Here is a 20,506-nt window from a genome sequence, read left to right as displayed (position 1 = left end):
GCGTGATAATGTGATTTCTTAATATTTGACCGGAAAACCAAAAAATGGCTATCGTTAGAGCACTCCAGCATTTAAATGTGAATAAATCTTTTGTGTCGCGTACCATCGCTCGTTACAGTGATACTGATAGCGTAGCCCATAGTCAAGGAAGTGGACAGAAGAAAACAACTACATCAACAGAAATGGTTTGAAATGTAAAGAAGCGACTTAATCAAAACCCGCATCGCAGTGGCCGAAAAATGGCTCGTGAGCTGACCATACCGCAATATTCCATTCGGCAAACATTGAAAAATGAGCTCGGAGTAAAGCAATTGAAATTCCAATAAGTGCAAGAACTTACACCGCCACAGAAAGAAAATAGACTCAAAAGAGCTAAAGTGTTGCTTCGCTTGGCCGAAAGTGGTGAACTGCCGAATTTGGTTTTCTCCGATGAGAAAACATTCGTTGTCCAGCAGTTTGTAAGCAAACAAAGTGATTACTTGCCAAAGAGGTCAGCTGAAAATGTTAACCTTCGGTTTGCCACCAGAACTCAAGCGCCGCCCATGGTGATGGTGTGGGCCGTCATAACAGCCGATGGTCGCTCTCCGCTCGTATTAATCGACCGTGGCATCAGAATAAATGCCGAATATTATTGTGAAAATATTCTGGAGGGTGTATTAAAGCCTTGCGCACGCAGACCTTGGACATTCGTTACTAAATAAGGTTCCTCGCTTCATTTCTAGCACACAATGGCCCCCAAAATCTCCGGATACCAATCCGTTGGACTATTGTGTCTGGAGTATTTTGGAAAGCAAGGTCGGCACTAAAAATACCAAAGTGTCGATCATCTCAAGCAAGCGCTTCGCCGGGAATGGGCCAAAATACCGCAGAGTAACATTCGGCAGCGTGGGACGTTTTCATTGGCCATTTGAAGGCCATAATTCGTGCCAAAGGTGACCAATTCGATCAAATCTAAACTTATTTTATATGTTGATACTAATTCCGACATTTTTTGCTTCCATTCAATAAAATTTAAAAAAATATGTAAAAATTATGGCGTTTGACTTTGTTGCATTTTTTATCACACCCTGTATATTTTTAATCAGCGTAAAATTGTAGGACGATTTAGCCCTGTCCGTCTGTCTGTTGTAATTACGCTAAAGTCAAAACGAATTAAGGTAGGAAGCCAAAATTTTGCATGGATCAGTATTTTGTCTGCAAGCAGGTCATGTTCGAAGATGGTCTATATCGGTCTACGATATCGTATAGCCCCCATATAACGGTACCCCCAATATTTGATATTTATATGATTTTACGCACGTTTTTCAATGGAATTGCCTGAAATGCTACACAAGGAGAATTGTCTATAAAGGGTTCACGATATCGTACATCTCCCATACAATAGTATCTCCCAATATCCGTTAGCCAGATTTTTTAAATGGAATTATCCCGAAATTCAAATTAGGAGTTCCTTTTGAGTATTTAACCACCTGGAAGGGAATAGTCTATATAGGTCCAAGATATCGTATAGCCTCCATATAACCGTACCTCCCGATATTCTGTATTTTAATGATTGTAGCCACATTTTTCAATGGCATTGTTTGATGATATTGGTAACAGTATTCACCGGAATTGTCTCAAAATTGGTGATACTAGCGACATTATTCAAAGGAATCGTTTCAAATTTCGTATTTGAAGTTCGGAATCGGCACAACAGACTATGACAAAAAATTACGTATGTAGGCCCATGTCTTCATATAGGCTCCATATAACGGATTTAGTTTTTTTGAAAATTTTCAAAATACTTCAAAATAGTGGAGGGTATTAAAAGTTTGACCGGGCCGAACATAGCTGCTTTATTACTTATTTGTTTTCCCATAATAGTGGACTCAATAACCTCCCTCCAAATAGTGAGGAGTACTAAATGTTGTACTAAAACGCCCACTTTTTATTCGAAATAATGAAACATCGAAACTTTTTTCACAAAAATACTACGCACAAAAAAAGAAACAACAAATTGCCATTAATTAAAAAACAATGTTAGCACAATTTTATATTCGCAATTGCACTAAAAAAATCGGCATAAACAAGCGATATTGCATTCACATTTGGGATGAGCACCACCAGCCGCCGCCAAACATTTGGTCTAAGACATAATAGCAACAACAACAAGCAACAAATTGAATGAGCCTGCTTTTCCTGATTTGAAGCAAATCTCAGCTAATGGCCAAATGTTGAACATGAATTTCCGGTTGGCAGATTATTTCAGAACTCTGTCATGCATACAGTTGGTTGTATATTTATTCTTATTTTTTGGTCTACCCTCTCATCATTCAGCCCCACCCTTTGTTTATCATCATCAAAGTTTGTGGGTCCGTGTGTGTGTGTCTTGCATGTATCTGTCTGGCGATTCTCTGCGGTATTGGCAAATAGGCGGTGAATATCTATTTTCATATTTGCAATTGCTGCAAATTTGTTGTTTCTCATTTTTTTGTTTTTGGTTTCATTCGTTGAGGTTATGATGGCTTTTGCAGTTTGTATAAAGATCTTAATTCGATTTATTTATATTAAACGAACACATTTTGCACCAAACATAAATAAATTCGACTACAAATGTCTATTCGCAAGAAAAGAAATAAACAAAAAAAATATATATATTAGATAGACCCACATTTGATACCCAGGATGTATGTATCTAAATGTGTGTGTGTGTGTGTGTGGGAATAGAATTAAAAATAAATAATAATCTATGTTTGCATTATTGTTATAGATTTTAATATAACAATTAAAAACCAGTAAAGAAGGTAAGTCGGGCGGGGCCGACTTTATGATACCCTACACCACTTTGCTAATTTAGTAGAGCTCCACATAACAATTAACAGTTTTATGGGAGAATTCAATCATACACCCTATGATTATAAATATAATTTAAAGTTCAAAGGACTAAATTTGCCGAAGCATTTGTATCTTTTAAATTCGGAATTGTATTGTCCATTTGGTACACAATTAATTTGAAATCGGATAAAGATATATATGGGATCTATATCCAAATCTGAACCGATCTCGATAAATTTTGGCAAAGATATTTCTGAGCTGTATTTCATATATTTCCCTGAATATCGTTGTTACAGAGTGCATATTACGGCTGTGAGTAACAATTATAACAAATCGGATGATCAATATATATGGAAGCTATAGCTATATCTGAACCGATCTTCACCCAATTTGACATACTAGCTTCTAGACTCAATTCGGTCGTAAGTGCCAAATTCCATCCCATTTGGGCAAATATTAGACGTTTGGTGCACAATCAAAGGTAAATCGGACGAAGTTATATATGGGAGCTATATCCAAATCTGAACCGATCTCGATAAAATTTAGCAAATGTATTTCTGAGCTGTATTTGATATATTTCCCCAAATATTGTTGTTGCAGAGGCGGTGGACAAAAATAACAAATCGGATGAACAATATATATGGGAGCTATAGCTATATATGAACCGATTTCGATCAAATTTGGCATACTTATTTTTAGACCTAATTTGGGTGTATATGCAAAATTCCATACTATTCGGACTGATATTGCACGTTTGGTGCACAATAAAAGGCAAATCGGACGAAGATATATATGGGAGCTATATCTAAATTTTGACCGATTATCTCCAATTTCAATAGGGTTCGTCCTTGGGCCAAACAACTGACTTGTGCAAAATTTCATCTGGATCGGGCAATAAATGCGACTTTGTTTACAAAAATACATGGACAGACGGAAGGACGGACATGCATAAATTGACTCAGAATGTGATTCTATGCAGATCATCAAAAGGAACTATGGGTTTATCTTGTTTCCTTCTGACTGTTACAAACAAATGCACAAAGCCCTGACCACCTTGTGGTGTAGGGTATAAAAATATAAGTATACTAGCAAGTACCCGCTACTTTGTCTGCGAAACGTCAACGTTAAAATTTTAGATTTGTTCCAACAGTTCAACTTTTTAATACTCAAAACTCAAACGCCATAATTTTTATTTGTTTTTTTAATTTTATTGAATGAAAGCAAAAAAATGTCGGAAATAGTAACAAATTTTAGAACAAGTTTAGATTTGTTCGAATTGGTCACCTTTGGCATCACCTTTTAATACACCCACCAGAATATTTTCGCTATAATATTCTATTCTATTCTATTCTATTCTATTCTATTCTATTCTAATCTATTCTATTCTATTCTATTCTATTATTCGATTAATACTAGCGGAGAGCGACCATCGGCTGTTATGGCGACCCAAGCCATCACCATGGCCGGCGCTTGAGTTCTGGTGGCCTACCGAAGTTGCACATTTTCAGCTGACCTCTTTGGAAAGTAAACACGATCATTTTGTTTGTTTACAAACTGCTGGACAACGAATGTTTTCTCATTGGAGAAAACCAAATTGGGCAGTTCACCACTTTCGGCAAAGCGAAGCGACTTTACCTCTTTTGAGTCTGTTTGCTTTCTGTTGCGGTGTAAGTTATTGTACTTTTTGGAATTTCAATGGTAATGCCCATTTTTCAATATTTGCCGAATGGGCTCACGAGCCATTTTTCGGCGACGCGGATTTTGATCAAGTCGCTTTCTTATTTTTCAAACCATTTCTGTGTGATTTTGTTCCTGTTGCTGTTTTCTTCCGTCCATTTCCTTGACGTCGAGCTACGCTACCTGTATCACGGTAACGAGCGATGGTACGCGACACAAAAGATGTATTCACATTTAAATGCTGGAATGCTCTAACGAGAGCCACTTGTGGTTTTCCAGCCAAATATAAATAAATCACACCATCACGCTTAAATTCCATCACAAATAACTTTTTTTCTGGAAAATTCTCACCAAAATGCTTTTATACGCTTGCAACAGTGTAAATGACCTGTCACTGGAATAATTTTAACAGCTGTCGGGCGAGTGGCTTAGAAATGACAGCAGTCTGAAGTTGGTTGCAGTTTTTTCATGTACATCCCCTGTACATAGCTAGATCGACTCAAATCGGCGAGATAGAAAGATCCATATATAGTTTCCTATGTCGGGAACCAATATTTCGAGGTGTTACATAATTTTTGGCCAAATCAAACTTATAATACCCCTAATACATGGTGTTGTAGTGTAAAATTACTTACGCAGGTCTACGTTTTCGTATAGCCCGTATTCATTCAAGCGGTATTATTCGACTGATTTTTTATTACATTTTTCATGTTATTTGCAAATTATAGAGGGTATTAGGTGGTTTTCAGGTTTTTTACTTTTGTTTAGGTTAAGTTATTGTTATACCTTGAGAGTTTCTAAAGAGTATGGGCATCCATGAACATTTATTCTTGCTTCCTTGCAACTTCGTTTAGGTATAATATGCATCATTAGTATTGCTCACGATCACCTCAGCAAGAACTTTTGCATGACAAATAAGGAGATATAACACAAAATACCGAATATCAGGGGATACCATTATATGGCGGCTATAGGGAAACATGGACTTCAATATATTCAATGTTCTGCCGCTGGAGCTAGAACCCATTATGACCTACAAATACCAATTTTTAGACAAAGCCGTGGAAAAATGTGGAAAAAATCATCAAAATATCGAATATCGGGAGGTGCCGTTATATGGCGGCTATACGAAAACGTGGACCTATCCATACAATGTTCCGCCAGTGAAACTAAAACCCATTATGACCTCCATATACCAATTTTTAGACAAATCCGTTGAAAAACGTGGCAAACATAATTAAAATACCGGGAGGTACCGGCTGTATCAAAACGTGGTATATGGTATTTTCAATACCAACCATCATAGACACAATACAAATTTTGAAGCTCTACGTCAAAAAATGTGGACTGTATCGTGATTTCAACAGACATACGGAAAGACAGAGGGACATTGCTAAATCGACTTAGAATTTTATGTTGATCATGAATAATATACTTTATGGGGTCTACGACGAATATTTAGCGATGTTACAAACGTAATGACAAAGTTAATATAGGGTATATTTATATATTTTTCAAGGCGGAGGGTATAATAAAATATTTAATTGTGTAAACACATAACAAGTAAAAAAGCGGTAAGTTTGGACGGGCCGAACTTTAAATGCCCTCCACCATTTAGAACAAATTTGAAAATTTTCGAAAAAGATAACATTCTGTTAACATTTTTAAAATACCGAATATAGCCGTTATATTAGAGAATGTACGTAGAGAATGTACAAGCCATTACCATATTCAAATTCGAAACTTAAAATAAACGGTGAATAAAGTAACCAAAATCATCAAAATACCGTACATAGGGAGGTACCGTTATATGGGAGCTATACAAAGACCTGGATCTGTATAGACAATTTTCTGTCACAGGCTGTAGCTTCCATTACGAACTTCAAATACGACATCTCAAAAAATTTCGGTAAGTATTGTACCAAAAATCGTCAAATTACCGAATATAAGGAGGTACTGATATATGGGGCCTATACGAACACCATGGTCCATTTACAAACTTAACCTTCCTACTGGAAAAATAAACATGTGTGCAAAATTTTAGCCTTCTATCTCAATTCGTTCGAAAGATAGCGTGATTACAACAGACAGACGGACATGCCTAAATCGTCTTAGAATTTTATGCTGATCAAGAATATATATACTTTGTTGGGTCTGACATGAGTATTTCGAGGAGTTACAAACGGAATGACAAAATGAATATACCCTCCATAGTATGGTGGAGGGTATAAACATGAATTTGTTAAATATCCAGCGGTTCATATCTAGCTACTCCATATTTAGAAGTGTTCTTGTTTTTAGGTGAATTACAAAAATTGTAAATTAAAATATGATTGGTTTTGCCCTGCAATACCCTATATAATTCCTTTTTTTAAAGATATGGAATGACATGTATATGCACATTGAAATATATTAAATTTTTTTTCCGTTTTTTTGACTCAGATTAATTGACAGCGCCTGCACTCGCAGCCATTATCACTCAAATAGACGGGGGAAAAATGAATGCCATCAACAAAAAAATCCCAGCAATTCTCAGAAAAAAAAATAATAATTTGCAATACATTTAATAGAGCATTTTTTTCGAGATGGCGTTAATATGACAACGCTAGCCATAAGTGCAATATCTTGCCACATGAATATACATAAATATGTTCATAGGGATTTATATGCATCCATCTAGCCAGCAGTTCATCGTCCATACATCTCTCCCGTCAAATAAAATGTAATACAATTTAAATTAAATTGCAATTAAATGTATTTTTTTTTGTAAACGTTTTATTGTTTTTCTCTTCTACATATTCGCACAAGTGTTTAATTGCGGGGAAAAAAGCTAGCAATGTGTATTTATGCAATTTGAAAAAATTAAACTATCAACAGTTTGGGTAATTCATAAAAGGTCGGAAAAAAGGAGACCCTTTCGGATATCTGTAGTATCCAGCAAAATTACAAAGATATTTTTATACCCTCCACCTTGGAAATATTAACTTTGTCATTCCGTTTGTAACATCCTTAAATATTCGTCGTAGACCCCATAAATTATATATTCATAATCAGCATAAAATTCAAAGTCGATTTAACGATGTCCGTCTGTCTGTCTGTCTGTTGAAATCACGATACAGCGCACATTATTTGACGTAGAGCGCCAAAATTTAGCAGAGCAATTTGTATTGTGTCTAGGATGGTTGGTATTGAAAATGAGATATATCGGTCCACGTTCTGGCATAGTCCCCATATAACGGTACCTCCCGATTATCGGTATTTTGATAATTTCTGTCACATTTTTTCACGGATTTGTCTAAAAATTGGTATTTGTTGGTCATAATGGGTTCCAGCTCCGGTGGCGAAACATTCCCGATATTCGGTAATTTGATGATTTTTGCCACATTTTTTCACGGATTTGTCTGAAAATTGGTATTTGTGGGCCAGAGTGGGTCCTAGTTCGTGTGGCGAAACATTGTATGTATAGGTCCACGTTTTGGTATTTTGATGATTTTTCACACATTTTTTTAACGAATTTTTCTGAAAATTGGTAGTTGTAGATCATAATGGGCCCCAGATCGTGCGGAGAGTCATTGAAATTATAGGTCCACGTTTTGGTATAGCCCCTAGATAATGGTACCTCCCGATATTCGGTAACTTGATGATTTTTGCCACATTTTTTCACGGATTTGTCTAAAAATTGGTATTTTTTGGTCATAATGGGTTCCAGCTCCGGTGGCGAAACATTGCATGTATGCGTCCACGATTTGGTATAGCCCCCATATAACGGTACCTCCAGATATTCGGTATTTTGATGACCTTTCCAGGTTTTTTGTACAAAGCAGACCCTCAAGTGACATTCAATTCAAGGAGATATTGATTCAAACCCCTCTTTTGAGATCACCTATAGATCGAAAATTTAAATTTAATTTAAGTAAACGTCTTTATAATATGCTAAAGACCCACGAGGCCCTCTGTAGACTTTTAAGGACTGCAAGTAACTGAACATAAAAATAGAGAATAAACAAAGACGTGGACCTGCTCAGACAATTTTCTGTCATAGGCTGTAGTATCCACTACGAACATCAAATACCAAATTTGAAACAATTCCAGTGAATAATATCACTAAAATCATCAAAATACCGAATATCGGGGGACACAGTTATATGGGGCTATACGAAGACGTGGACCTACAAAGCTCATTTTCAATACCAGTAGTCGTGCAGACATAATATACATTTGATTAAAATTCTATCAATCTACTTCAATTCGTTCGGAAGCTAGAGAATTTTATGCTGATCAAGAATATATACACTGGGGTCTAAAATTTATATTTCGAGGTATTACAAACGGAATGACAAAATTTATATACACTACATACTATGGTGGAGGGTATAAAAATCTCCAGAACACCTATGCGAAGCATTGTGAATATAGAAGTCCATCAAAGGTATTTTTTTAAAATTTAGAAGGTTTCTACATAATTTCTTCTGGGCGAAGGAACCCCGAAAACGCTTCTAATTGAGATCTGCTATTTGTAGAAGGGCTTATAAAAGGGTTTGTTATAGACATAACCCCTTACGAGATCTTCGATTTATGGAATTCTGTTCTTCCTGTTCTTTTAAAAAAATGAAGACTGTCAAATACTTTTACTTTTATAAGATTATACTTTTATAAGACGGTTCCCTATCTTAAAACTTCAAATTCTAGAAATGAGAGTTATCACCAAACTACCACATTCCATCAATCTATTCCCAAATGGTAGCTGAAATTTCCCAAACACTTCCCGATTTCAATGAATAAAAAATATAACATAAATCAAAAATTCAGTAGAATATTCCATAACAAATGTTAAAAACAGACGAAATATTAATACAAAACAAACAAAAAAACACTACAATTCAGAATTGCGTTATAATTTATTTGTTTTGAACAAAATTTGGTTCAATGCCAAATAATTTTTTTTTAATGAATTTCTTCTGGACATCTGCGGTGTTGATATCAAAGCGTTCGTCTGATGTTTACACAACGAAACAAATGTCATTTTAATTTTCGCCCGAAATTACAAATTCTCTATTAATTTGTGTCTGCAATAGTTTTTGTAATAAATTTTCCATTGGTCGGTCGGTCCACGGTAAATCGGTTTGTTTGTGTTCGATTTACATCGGAGTGATGTGGATGCATACAAACAAGTTAGTGCAAACAACATATGGATGTGAACGTATGTGTGAGTGTATGCGTGTGATCAAAAATTAGAATCATACAATTTACACCATTTAGCAAACACACATTGCCCGGCTACGATAGCATCTGTCCACCGAAGATAACCGGAAAACAATTAAAGGATAATTAATTGAATTAGCCACATTACAAGCAGCAGAACAATACAAATGCCATGTCCACAGAAATCAAATGGACAGATGTGGAGATGGATAAATGTACGTATGAACATAGATGGGTGTTTGTGTGTACCCTCATACATGTGTAAAGAAATTCGAACACAACCACAGAACACATTGTTGTGGCCATATTTGGATACATTCATTAGATTGCTTGGTAATATTATTCTAATAATGGGTATTAGTTTCGGTAGGATGTACATATATCTTGGGTCGACATGAATTCTTTAACATTTCATAGGAAAGGATTATTTGCATTTTAAAGATTTAGGAAAAATGAAAAAAATAAATAAATATTTACATTAAATTGGGGAAATATATAATTTGACATATATAAAATAGATGGGGTATTCAAGGATGATTGGATAATATATCAATTTGGTTGCCTTTGCTTTTAGATTCTGCAAATACTGGTCATTATGAAATGAAGAAATGCTATTTTGCATGGATTCTTCTACATTTCGACAAGTGTCAATAAGTTTCGACTATGCACTGAAATTTTCAAAATTTTCTAAAACAAACCTCATTATTAACCACTTGTTAATGTATACCCATTTTGGGGTTTGGCGCAGACCCCGTTCGACCCACATATCCCAAGTTTAATTTAGATCTAATGTTAGCACAAATATTGCAACGTGCGTAGTTTGAGGAGAACTGGGGAATAATTTCGCATTTTATGGAAGTTATGATTTTGTTTGCTCTGTTATTCCGTTTGTAACTCCTAGAAATATTTGTATTAGGCCCTTAAATGTATATATATTTTGAACAAGCGTAAAATTCTAAGTCATTTTAGAAATGTCCTCCGTCTGTCTATCCAACAATTTTACAATTTAAGCAAATTTCATCAATTTAAGCAAATTTCAAATTTCGTATTTCGTTCGTAATGGGTATTACAACCTATGGTAGAAAATTACTTATGCAGGTCCAATACAACGGGGTCTTTCGACAGATTTTTATGCCCTCCACCATAGTATGGAGGGTATATTAAGGTTATGATTCCGTTTGTAATACCTCGAAATAAACATTTCAGACCCCACAAAGTATACATATTCTAGATCAGCATAAAATTCTATGTCGATTTTGCGATGCCCTCCATTTGTACGACTGTGGAACTCACTATAAGTACAGGTCGCATTTATTGCTCGATCCAGATGAAATTTTGCACAGATCATTTGTTTGGCCCAAGGACGAACCCTATTGAAATTGGAGATAATCGGTCAAAATTTAGATATAGCTCCCATATATATCTTCGTCCGATTTGCCTTTCATTGTGCACCAAACGTGTAATATCAGCCCGAATAGTATAGAATTATACACATACTATAAAATTAGACCTGAAAGTAAGTATGCCAAATTTGATCGAACTCGGTTCAGATATAGCTATAGCTCCCATATATATTCTTCATCCGATTTGGTATTTTTGTCCCTCGCAGCCTTAATATGCTGTAACAACAATATTTGGGGAAATATATCAAATACAGCTCAGAAATACCTTTGCTAAATTTTATCGAGATCGGGTCAGATTTGGACATAACTCCCATATATAACTTCGTCCTTTGCCTTTTATTATTGTGCACCAAACGTGCATTTATTATTTATTTAGTCTAGAAGCTAGTATGTCAAATTTGGTGAAGATCGGTTCAGATATAGCTATATTCAGGGAAATATATTAAATACAGCTCTGAAATATATTTGCGAAATTGTATCGATCGATATAGCTCTCATATATACTTTTATCCGATTTCAAATGGGCAATACAAGCTCCAATTGAAAAGGTTCTTCGGCATATTTAGTCCTTTGAACTTTAAATTATAATTGTAATCATAGCTTGTATGATTTAATTATCCCATAGAAACTTTTAATTGTTATGTGTATCATAATGTCGACCCCGCCCGACTTTGCGAGTTTCTTTATTGGTTTTGGCATAGGGAGGTGGTTTTGGAAGTGTGTTTCATAATTGTACGAAAAGTACTGAATGGTACTATATTTGGTATTGGGTGAAGGAAAGGATAGAAGTACAATTCTGTAATTTGATATTGAAATTTGTTGGGGGTCCGCTGTGCAATGGTTTTACAAATATTCTCCTCGGTAAACTTCAAAATAAAAGATTTTGAAGTCTTTTTCGTGTAAAAGGTGAATATTTTCGATTTGTTCTTTTTGGAAAAGGAAAAAACCTGAATAATATATAAAAACTTAAAAGTCCGAACACTTAGTACGTTGTATGTAATTTTGATTAAAAAATTGTGTGAAACTGAAAAAATTGTGCTTTTTCAGTCTAAAAAGTCCACGAATTGTTGAAACGAATCTAAATCTAAAAGGTGTACTTTTCGCAGATTTAAAAATTTCTGACGTTTATGTAAGGTTCAGATTTTTAAAGTTTTCTATAACATGACTCTGTGGAATATTTGAAGTTGATACGATTCTATTTTATATATATATATATATATATATATATATATATATATATATATATATATATATATATATTCTGTTCTTCCTGTAATTTCAAAAAATTAATTTTTTAGTTAACTTCATTCGTTACAAGATCATTATTTCCGGCCACAATAGAAATATTATTTTCGTTCAGTCCACTTTAGTTATGTCGAGTTCAGCAAGTTAAAACGTACAAAATTTCTTGGCTTCATTCCTTGGTTTAAGACATTTGAAGATATGTCTAATAAGATTTGGTATATTTGGTATATTTTTTCTAGAAATGCGATCCGATTTAATTTTGATGTAGTGGGGTTTATACCACCTACCAGCGGAAAATAATTTTTATGTTTTCGTGCATTTGTTTGTAACAGGGAGAAGGAAGCGAGATAGACCCTAGTTACTTCTGAGGATATTCATAGAATCACTTTCTGAGTCGATTTATACATGATAATCGGATCATATTTGGATATAACACCCATATATCTTCAACCGATTTCGGGTTAATTGTGCACCAAATGACCAATATAAGTCCAAATGACCAATTCAGTTTAGTAGCAATTACATCAAATTTGGAGAAAATCGGTTCAGATATAGCCATAGCTTACATATATATGTTTCATCCGATTTAGGGTTTAATATGCAATCCACAGCAATGATATTTGGTACCAAATATCAGATACATCCCAGAAATACCTCTGCTTAATTTTATCAAGAACCGATTTCGAGTTAATTGAGTGCCAAATGGCCAATATCAGTCCAAATGACCTGAATTTTGGGCACATCCGACCGAATTCAGTCTAGAAGCAAGTACATAAAATTTGGTTCAGATATAGCCATAGCTTCCATATATATGTTTCATCCGATTTGGGGTTTTAAATAACTCACATGCGAAATATGCACTCCATAACAATGATATTTGGAACCAGATATCTTATAGAGCTCGGAAATACCTCTGCGAAATTTTATCGAAAACGATTAAGATTTGGATATAGCTCCCATATATATCCTTAATCCGATTTCAGGTTTATTGTGCAAATAATGGCTAATATCCGCCAAAATGGAATGAATTTGGAGACGTACGTTTCCATTTTGTGGAACTCGGCTCCGATATATATTTTTTTAATATAATCCTTCTCGAAGTGATATCACGTAATCTATAGTAATGTTATTTGTTATAAAAGATTAAAATGTCTCCGTCAAATTTAGTAGAAATGGTTTCAGAATTGTATGTGCCTCTCATATATTAGTTCCCTCTGAAACCAAACTATAACTGCTCTAAAGCCAAATGTTGATAGGTGGCATGATCTACTTCAAACAAATTATTTTATTACGGGAGCTCTACAAAATATGCATAGTGAGGTAGGGTATCATATAGTCGGCTCCTCCCGACTTTTAACTTTTCCTTACTGGTTATAAAATATAAAAAAAATGTATTTATTTCATTTCAAATAAACTAATGTTGTTTTATTTTTCTATGTTACAGGTAAGATCTATAATCTGCAAAATTTGTACTCTGGAATATGTGAGTTAAATTTTTACCAATAAATTTTAAATATATATTAAGACAAGTATATAACTTCGTGGCATTGATAATTAGTATTGTTGTTATTTTGAAATTATTTAATGTTCTATTTATTTGATTTATTTATCTTTTTTTTTTTTTTTTTTGAAATGTACACTTACGATTTCAAAATCAATGTCATGTGTACGCTTTAAATTCCAATTCATGTGTGGGAAAAACACAACCTTTCTCCTCGATTTAATCTTAAACGAGCATAGAATTCTTAAAGAAAACCATATATACACTGGTTGACAAAAGTGTCATTGTTTATAATAAGTATTACATATGGGATTTTATTTACTGTTTGAAACTGCAAACATGCTTAACCGTGCTAAGTTTCAAAGATTATTATTTTTGTTTATAATTTTCTTGTGTATTAAGTATTTTTAGATTACATTTATAACAATATTTTTATAAATTTTTGGAGAAATCCGTGAAACTGCTTTTAGTAGTGTAGTGTAATTTAACGACAACCACTTTCGCGATCAATGACAAAAATTTTCTTATGATGATCTTCATGCCTACTCGACTGCAGTATTTTTCAAGTCCATTGCATGCATAATTATCTCATAATGCTTTAAGCAATTTTCATTCTATTTAATGTATGATCTCCATCTTCTGCATGTGACATAAGATTAATTAGAAAAATATTTATTTGTTTTCGATAAGACAATTTTCACTTTGAAAAATGTTTATTTTGGCCAACAAAAATACGCTTTTGGGGGAAAAAATGCTAATGGCGATACATTTTTTGCAAAGCAGCGGTAAATATGAATTGTAATCGAGGCAATTTACGTTAAGGGCTATTTTTAAAAAGTGTTTAGTATTGATTTGTATAGTTTTGCACGGATTTCTGTTTTCACAGAGCTAAATGGCAGCTGTTGCATTTGAATATATTATTTATTTAGGAATCTTTCAATATTTATTAAAATATTTTTTGTTAAAAAAAAAAATAAAAAAAACTTCCTTTTAACAATGTCAAGTCAGGTGTGTTAAGGGATTTTGACATCTAAGGTCTACCTTATTTTGTAAATTCCTCAAAAATATTATTAAAATTATTATTATTATATGTGACGAGAAAAGTAACAATTATCATTTAATGCCACACTGTGCTACAAGGTATTATATATTTTAAATAGACCCAAATTTATTTTTATGATCTTCATAGAATCTGGTTTTAATTCGATTTCTGCATGCCATCCATTTGTCTGACATTACATGTTTCCTTGTAAGCCATTATTGTAATGGCTTATAGTACATATAGCATTTCTTATTCAGTTCATTGCTTTAGTCGAAGGACGAAACTTTGTACATTATAAATTTTCTCCAATATAAAATCTAGTACGAAAATGGGATATCAGTACCTTTTTTTGGCAGAAGTAAAAATTTAAAGAAATTTAAAAACGTATCCCCATGGACAATATCGACTACTCCTTTTCGTACCTCCCACAGAAAAGATCAACATTTTTATACCCTCAGCCATATGGCTACATAGGGTACATATTATTTGGTTCGGCCAAACCGTGCCTCGTCCTTTTAGAACCTAGATCTCTTTGGACCAAATCGTTTCAGGATATTTGGAGTCGATCTAAGGGATGGATTGACGTCCATCCGTCTGGCTAGCTGACTGGTGCGCACAATAACTCTCGAAAGGAGTATTCGATTTTCTTGAAATTTTGTATATCGTAATATTATTATCAAACTTAGATAGAATTCAGAGATGGGTAATATTGGTCCAGTTCTTCCGGTACCTCCCACATAAACGTTCAATTTTTCACTTAAAAGAATTTACCCCACAAGAATAATCCATCCGATTTTGTTCAAACTTTGGTAAACTTAATAATTGTATTGGTCCCGGGTCCGGTGTGAAAATTGACAACTCCATCAAGTACCTCTCCCACAAAGAGTCAACATTTTGAATAAGTGAAACTCTTATAAAATGTAAAATAATAGCCCAATCTTTCTTCCTATTTTGTTCATCCCAATCTTTGTATCAAAGCAAGATCTTGTGTGAAGGTGGCATGTAGCGGACTACTCATTCTGGTACTTCCTCCACAAATGGTCAACATTTTGAATTATCTTAAAATTTCACACATCTTCAAATTTCTACAAACATAAGGTCTACTATGAATAACGGATAGAACGGACCAATCTTCCCGATACTTTCTCAACAACGGGTCAAAATTTTTAATAACCAAGAAGCTCAAAAAAATGTGAAATAAGCATCAGATTCTTTATAGCATGTACAGGGTAAGATAAAAAAACTGCAACAAAGTCAAGCACCATAATTTTTACATTTTTTTAATTTTATTAAATGAGGGCAAAAAATGTCGAAAATAGCATCAAATTTTAGAATAAGTTTAGATTTGTTCGAATTGGTCACCTTTGGCATGAATTATGACTCTCAAACGGCCAATGAAACCGTCACACGCTGTCGAATATAGCTCTGCGGTATTTTAGCCCATTCCAGGCGAAGCGCTTGCTTGAGGTGATCGACACTTTGGTATTTTAGTGCCAACCTTGCTTTCCAAAATACTCCAGGCACAATAGTCCAACGGATTGGTATCCGGAGAGTTTGGTGGCCATTGTGCGCTGGAAATGTAGCGAGGAGCTCATTTTGTAACCATTCATGGGTGGCGCGTGCTGAGTGCGATGGTTCTGAGTCCTGTTGGAATGTCCAAGGTCTGTGGCCAAAATGTTTGCGTGCCCAAGGCATTAATACACCGTCCAGAATATTTTCGCGATTATATTCGGATTTATTGTGATGCTATGGTCGATTTATACGAGCGGAGAGCTACCAAGGTGCACATTTTAGCTGACCTCTTTGGCAAGTAACAAGATCATTTTGTTTGTTTACAAACTGCTGGACAACGAATGTTTTCTCATCGGAGAAAACCAAATTCGGCAGTTCACCACTTTCGGCCAAGCGAAGCAACTCTTTAGCTCTTTTGAGTCAATTTTCTTTCTGTTAAGGTGTAAGTTATTGCACTTTTTGGAATTTCAATGGCTTTACCCGAACTCATTTTTCAATATTTTCCGAATGGAATATTGCGATACGTTCACCTCACGAGCCATTTTTAGGCCACTGTGACTCGGGTTTCGATCAAGTCGCTTCTTTACTTTTCGAACCATTTCTGCTGACATTGCTGTCCACTTCCTACGCTACCAGTATCACGTTAACGAGCGATGGTACGATATACAAAAGATTTATTCACATTTAAATGCTGAAGTGCTCTAACAATAGCCACTTGTGGTTTTCAGCCAAATATAAATAACACTATCACGCTTGAACTCCATCACGAATAACTTTTTTCTGGAAAATTCTGACCAAAATGCTTTTGTACGCTTGTAAACAATATAATGAGCACTGGAATAATTTTAACAGCTTTCGGGCGAGTGTTTAAAAATGACAGCAGTCTGAAGTTGGTTGCAGTTTTTTCATCTCGCCTTGTAATACTGTTTAGTACTTTTCTTGCAATTGTAGTACACATTGCAAATCTCTTTATCACAAACCTACTACTAACAGAAATCCTAATACAAAATTTCAATTCCAACTTTATCCTGATCCTGATTCTAGCATTCCTGTCATTCAGCTATTCAGTACTCTTTAATATATATAGAAATTCGTGGTGAAAAACAGCAGCACACAACCCGTAATGTGCTATTGCGTGGCCAGCGAGTTGAATAAAGAATTTTAAGGAAATATTCAGTAGTTCTTTTTTTATTGAATTTTCAAAGAAAAAAGTTGCTTTCGGTCCCCTGTAGAAATGTCTCATACATAGCGAGGGAAAATGGAAATGTAATTTGGTCCAAACTAAATGTTTCTCCATATTCCTTTCCCGCATTTACTTTATCTGTATCGGAATAATTACTTTTATGAAATGCGTAATTGGCAACAGATTGTGATGCCGGTACCTGTCCCGCCAGAGTCAATATCTTGAATTATAAAAGGTGTCAAAAATGGAAACTTAAGCAAAACAAAATGCAATGGGAAATTTTAGATTTCAATCAATGTCTTCTGATGTTACATATGTATATTTCTGGTGGCAAATTTGCAGTTCTCACCTAATGTACATAGTTTGTCCAATATCGAAAAGAATATAGTCAATCTAACACATATTGCATAAATTTCGTTGATTTTGATATCAACAAGTCGGCAGTCGGTCATTTTGCTTTTATTGTTGTTTTGTCGTATTTTTTTTTGCTTCTTTTTTTATTGTTGCCTTGCAAATAAATTTAAATTGTATTTCGGATTTTCTTTGTTCCCTGTGATTATTTTTATACCCTCCACCATAGTATGGAGGGCATATTAAGTTTGTCATTCCGTTTGTAACACCTCGAAATTTACATTTTAGGCTTCACAAAGTATATATATTCTTGATCAGCATAAAATTCTATGTCGATTTAGCGATGTCCGTCCGTCTGTGGAAATCACTATAGCTTCCGGACGAAATGAAGTAGGTTGATAAAATTTTATTCAAATGTGTATTATGTCTACAGGACTTTGGTATTGAAAATGGGTCATTTAGGTCCACGTCTTCGTATAGCCCCCATGTAACGGTACTTCCCGATATGCGGTATTTTGATGATTTTAGCGACAATGTTTACCGGAATTGTTTCAATTTTGCTACTTAAAGTTCGTAATAGATACTACGGCTAAAGACAGAAAATGGGCCATGTAGGTCCACGTCTTCTTATAGCCTCCATATAACAGTACCTCCCGATATTCGGTGTTTTGGTTATTTTAGCGCAATTATCCACCGGAACTGTTTCAAATGTTCTACTGGAAGTTCGTAGTGGATACTACAGCCTATGACAGAAAATTGTCTGTCCAGGTTCACTTCTTCGTATAGCCCTCAAATAACAGTACCTCCCGATATTCGGCATTTTGATGATTTTAGCATCATATTCACCGGAATTGTTTTAAATTTGGTATTTGAAGTTCGTAATGGATACTACAGCTTAAGACAGAAAATTGTCTGTCCAGGTCCACGTCTTCGTATAGCCCCCATATAACGGTACCTCCCGATATTCGGTATTTGGATGATTTTAGCGACATTATTTATGGGAATTGTTTAGAATTTGGGATTTAAAGTTTGTAATGGATACTACAGCCCATGACAGAAAATTGTCTGTGCAGTTCTACGTCTACATATAGCCCCCATATAACAGTACCTCCCGATATTCGGTACTTTGATGATTTCAGCGACATTATTCACCGGACTTGTTTAAAATTTGGAATTTGAAGTTCGTAATGGATGCTACAGCTTAAGACAGAAAATTGTCTGTGAAGGTCCACGTCTTCATATAGCCCCCATATAACAGTACCTCCCGATATTCGGCATTTTGATGATTTTAGCGAAATTAATCATCGGAATTGTTTCAAATATTTGAATTTCGTAATGGATACTATAACCTATGACAGAAAATTGTCTGTACAGATTTTAACTATATTATTAACAGATTTTTTTTTAAGTTTCACGTTTGAATATTTTAAAGCTTATGGCAAAAGTTGCCTAGGCAGGTCCACGTTGTCGTATAGACCCTAATATAACGGCTACATTCGGTATTTTTAAGATTTTATTATAATTTTTTTACGGATTTTATTTTTAGAAAATTGTCAAACACGTTCGAAATGGTGGAGGGTATTCAAAGTTCGGCCCGACCGAACTTACAGATTTTTTTTTGTGATTCCTTTATGGCCGAGACAAAGAATGGGATATTAACGAGACAATGTTATTTATTTTTATTGAAATATGACGTATATACTATAGCTGTGTGTTTCCGCTTATGTGCTACTTAGTACATATGTATGTATGTGTGTATGGCAATATAACACACATACAACCCAACCTAAATGGTATGTGCATATATTTGTTTGTAGATATGTAAGTATATATGCCAATAATGTGGAAATAAACGAAATTAAAATAAAAAAAACGTCACAAGCCAAGAGAGAAAATCAAGGGAGAGAAGATAAATGAGATAATGGCAAGCAATAGACTTGGCAATAAAGAAAAGAGGAAACAAGTTAAGGAAAATGTGGCCAAATAAACAATTCTATAAACAAATGATGTCCGATAAGCGAGCAATGCCAAAACACCAAAAGAAAAAAGAAACGAACGAAATGAACGAAAGACAAAGCAAGAAAAGCGGAACAATGACCAAGGCAAAAATCAGTACTAAGAAGAACAAGACAATCAAATTGAATGATAAAGACAAAATATGCCGAAGATAAAAACATATGGCCTACAATTGCTGTTTCCCTTTTGCCTCTGGTACTGCAAAGACATTATATGTGCTCGGCGCGCATAGGAAGTTATTTTGATTTGATATCTAGGCTATATCCTATAACCTTTCGTCTCCTTAATGGCCAATGCAAACATGAATGTCGCCCATAATAATTGCCATAATAATAAAAATAATAATGATAATTATCGCAACAACAACAACAATAAATACTAGAATTGTTAATAAATTGACATTGCGTTTTGTTTGGGGAAGTAGAGTAAATATTAAATAAAAGAGAAATGCCTGAAATTATTGTTGTTTCTTTGAATTGAGCTACCATGCCATCGATGCTTTTTAAGAAGGCAAAGAAAAAGACCTGTGAAAAACAGGTTTGCAATAAATGCCATCTTTA

At 34.5% G+C, this 20,506-nt stretch overlaps 1 protein-coding gene across 10 annotated transcripts in view; it reads left to right on the top strand.

Annotated features, from left to right (window-relative positions):
• LOC101894270 (tropomodulin) overlaps positions 1-20,506 on the top strand; it is a 359,112-nt gene that overhangs the window by 6,276 nt on the left and 332,330 nt on the right. The window lies entirely within an intron of this gene.

Source organism: Musca domestica, unplaced genomic scaffold, assembly GCF_030504385.1.
Source record: "Musca domestica strain aabys unplaced genomic scaffold, Musca_domestica.polishedcontigs.V.1.1 1, whole genome shotgun sequence".
Classification (NCBI taxonomy): Eukaryota; Metazoa; Arthropoda; class Insecta; order Diptera; family Muscidae; genus Musca; species Musca domestica.
Note: the sequence above shows the minus strand (reverse complement) of the source record. Positions and strands in the feature narration are given on the sequence as shown.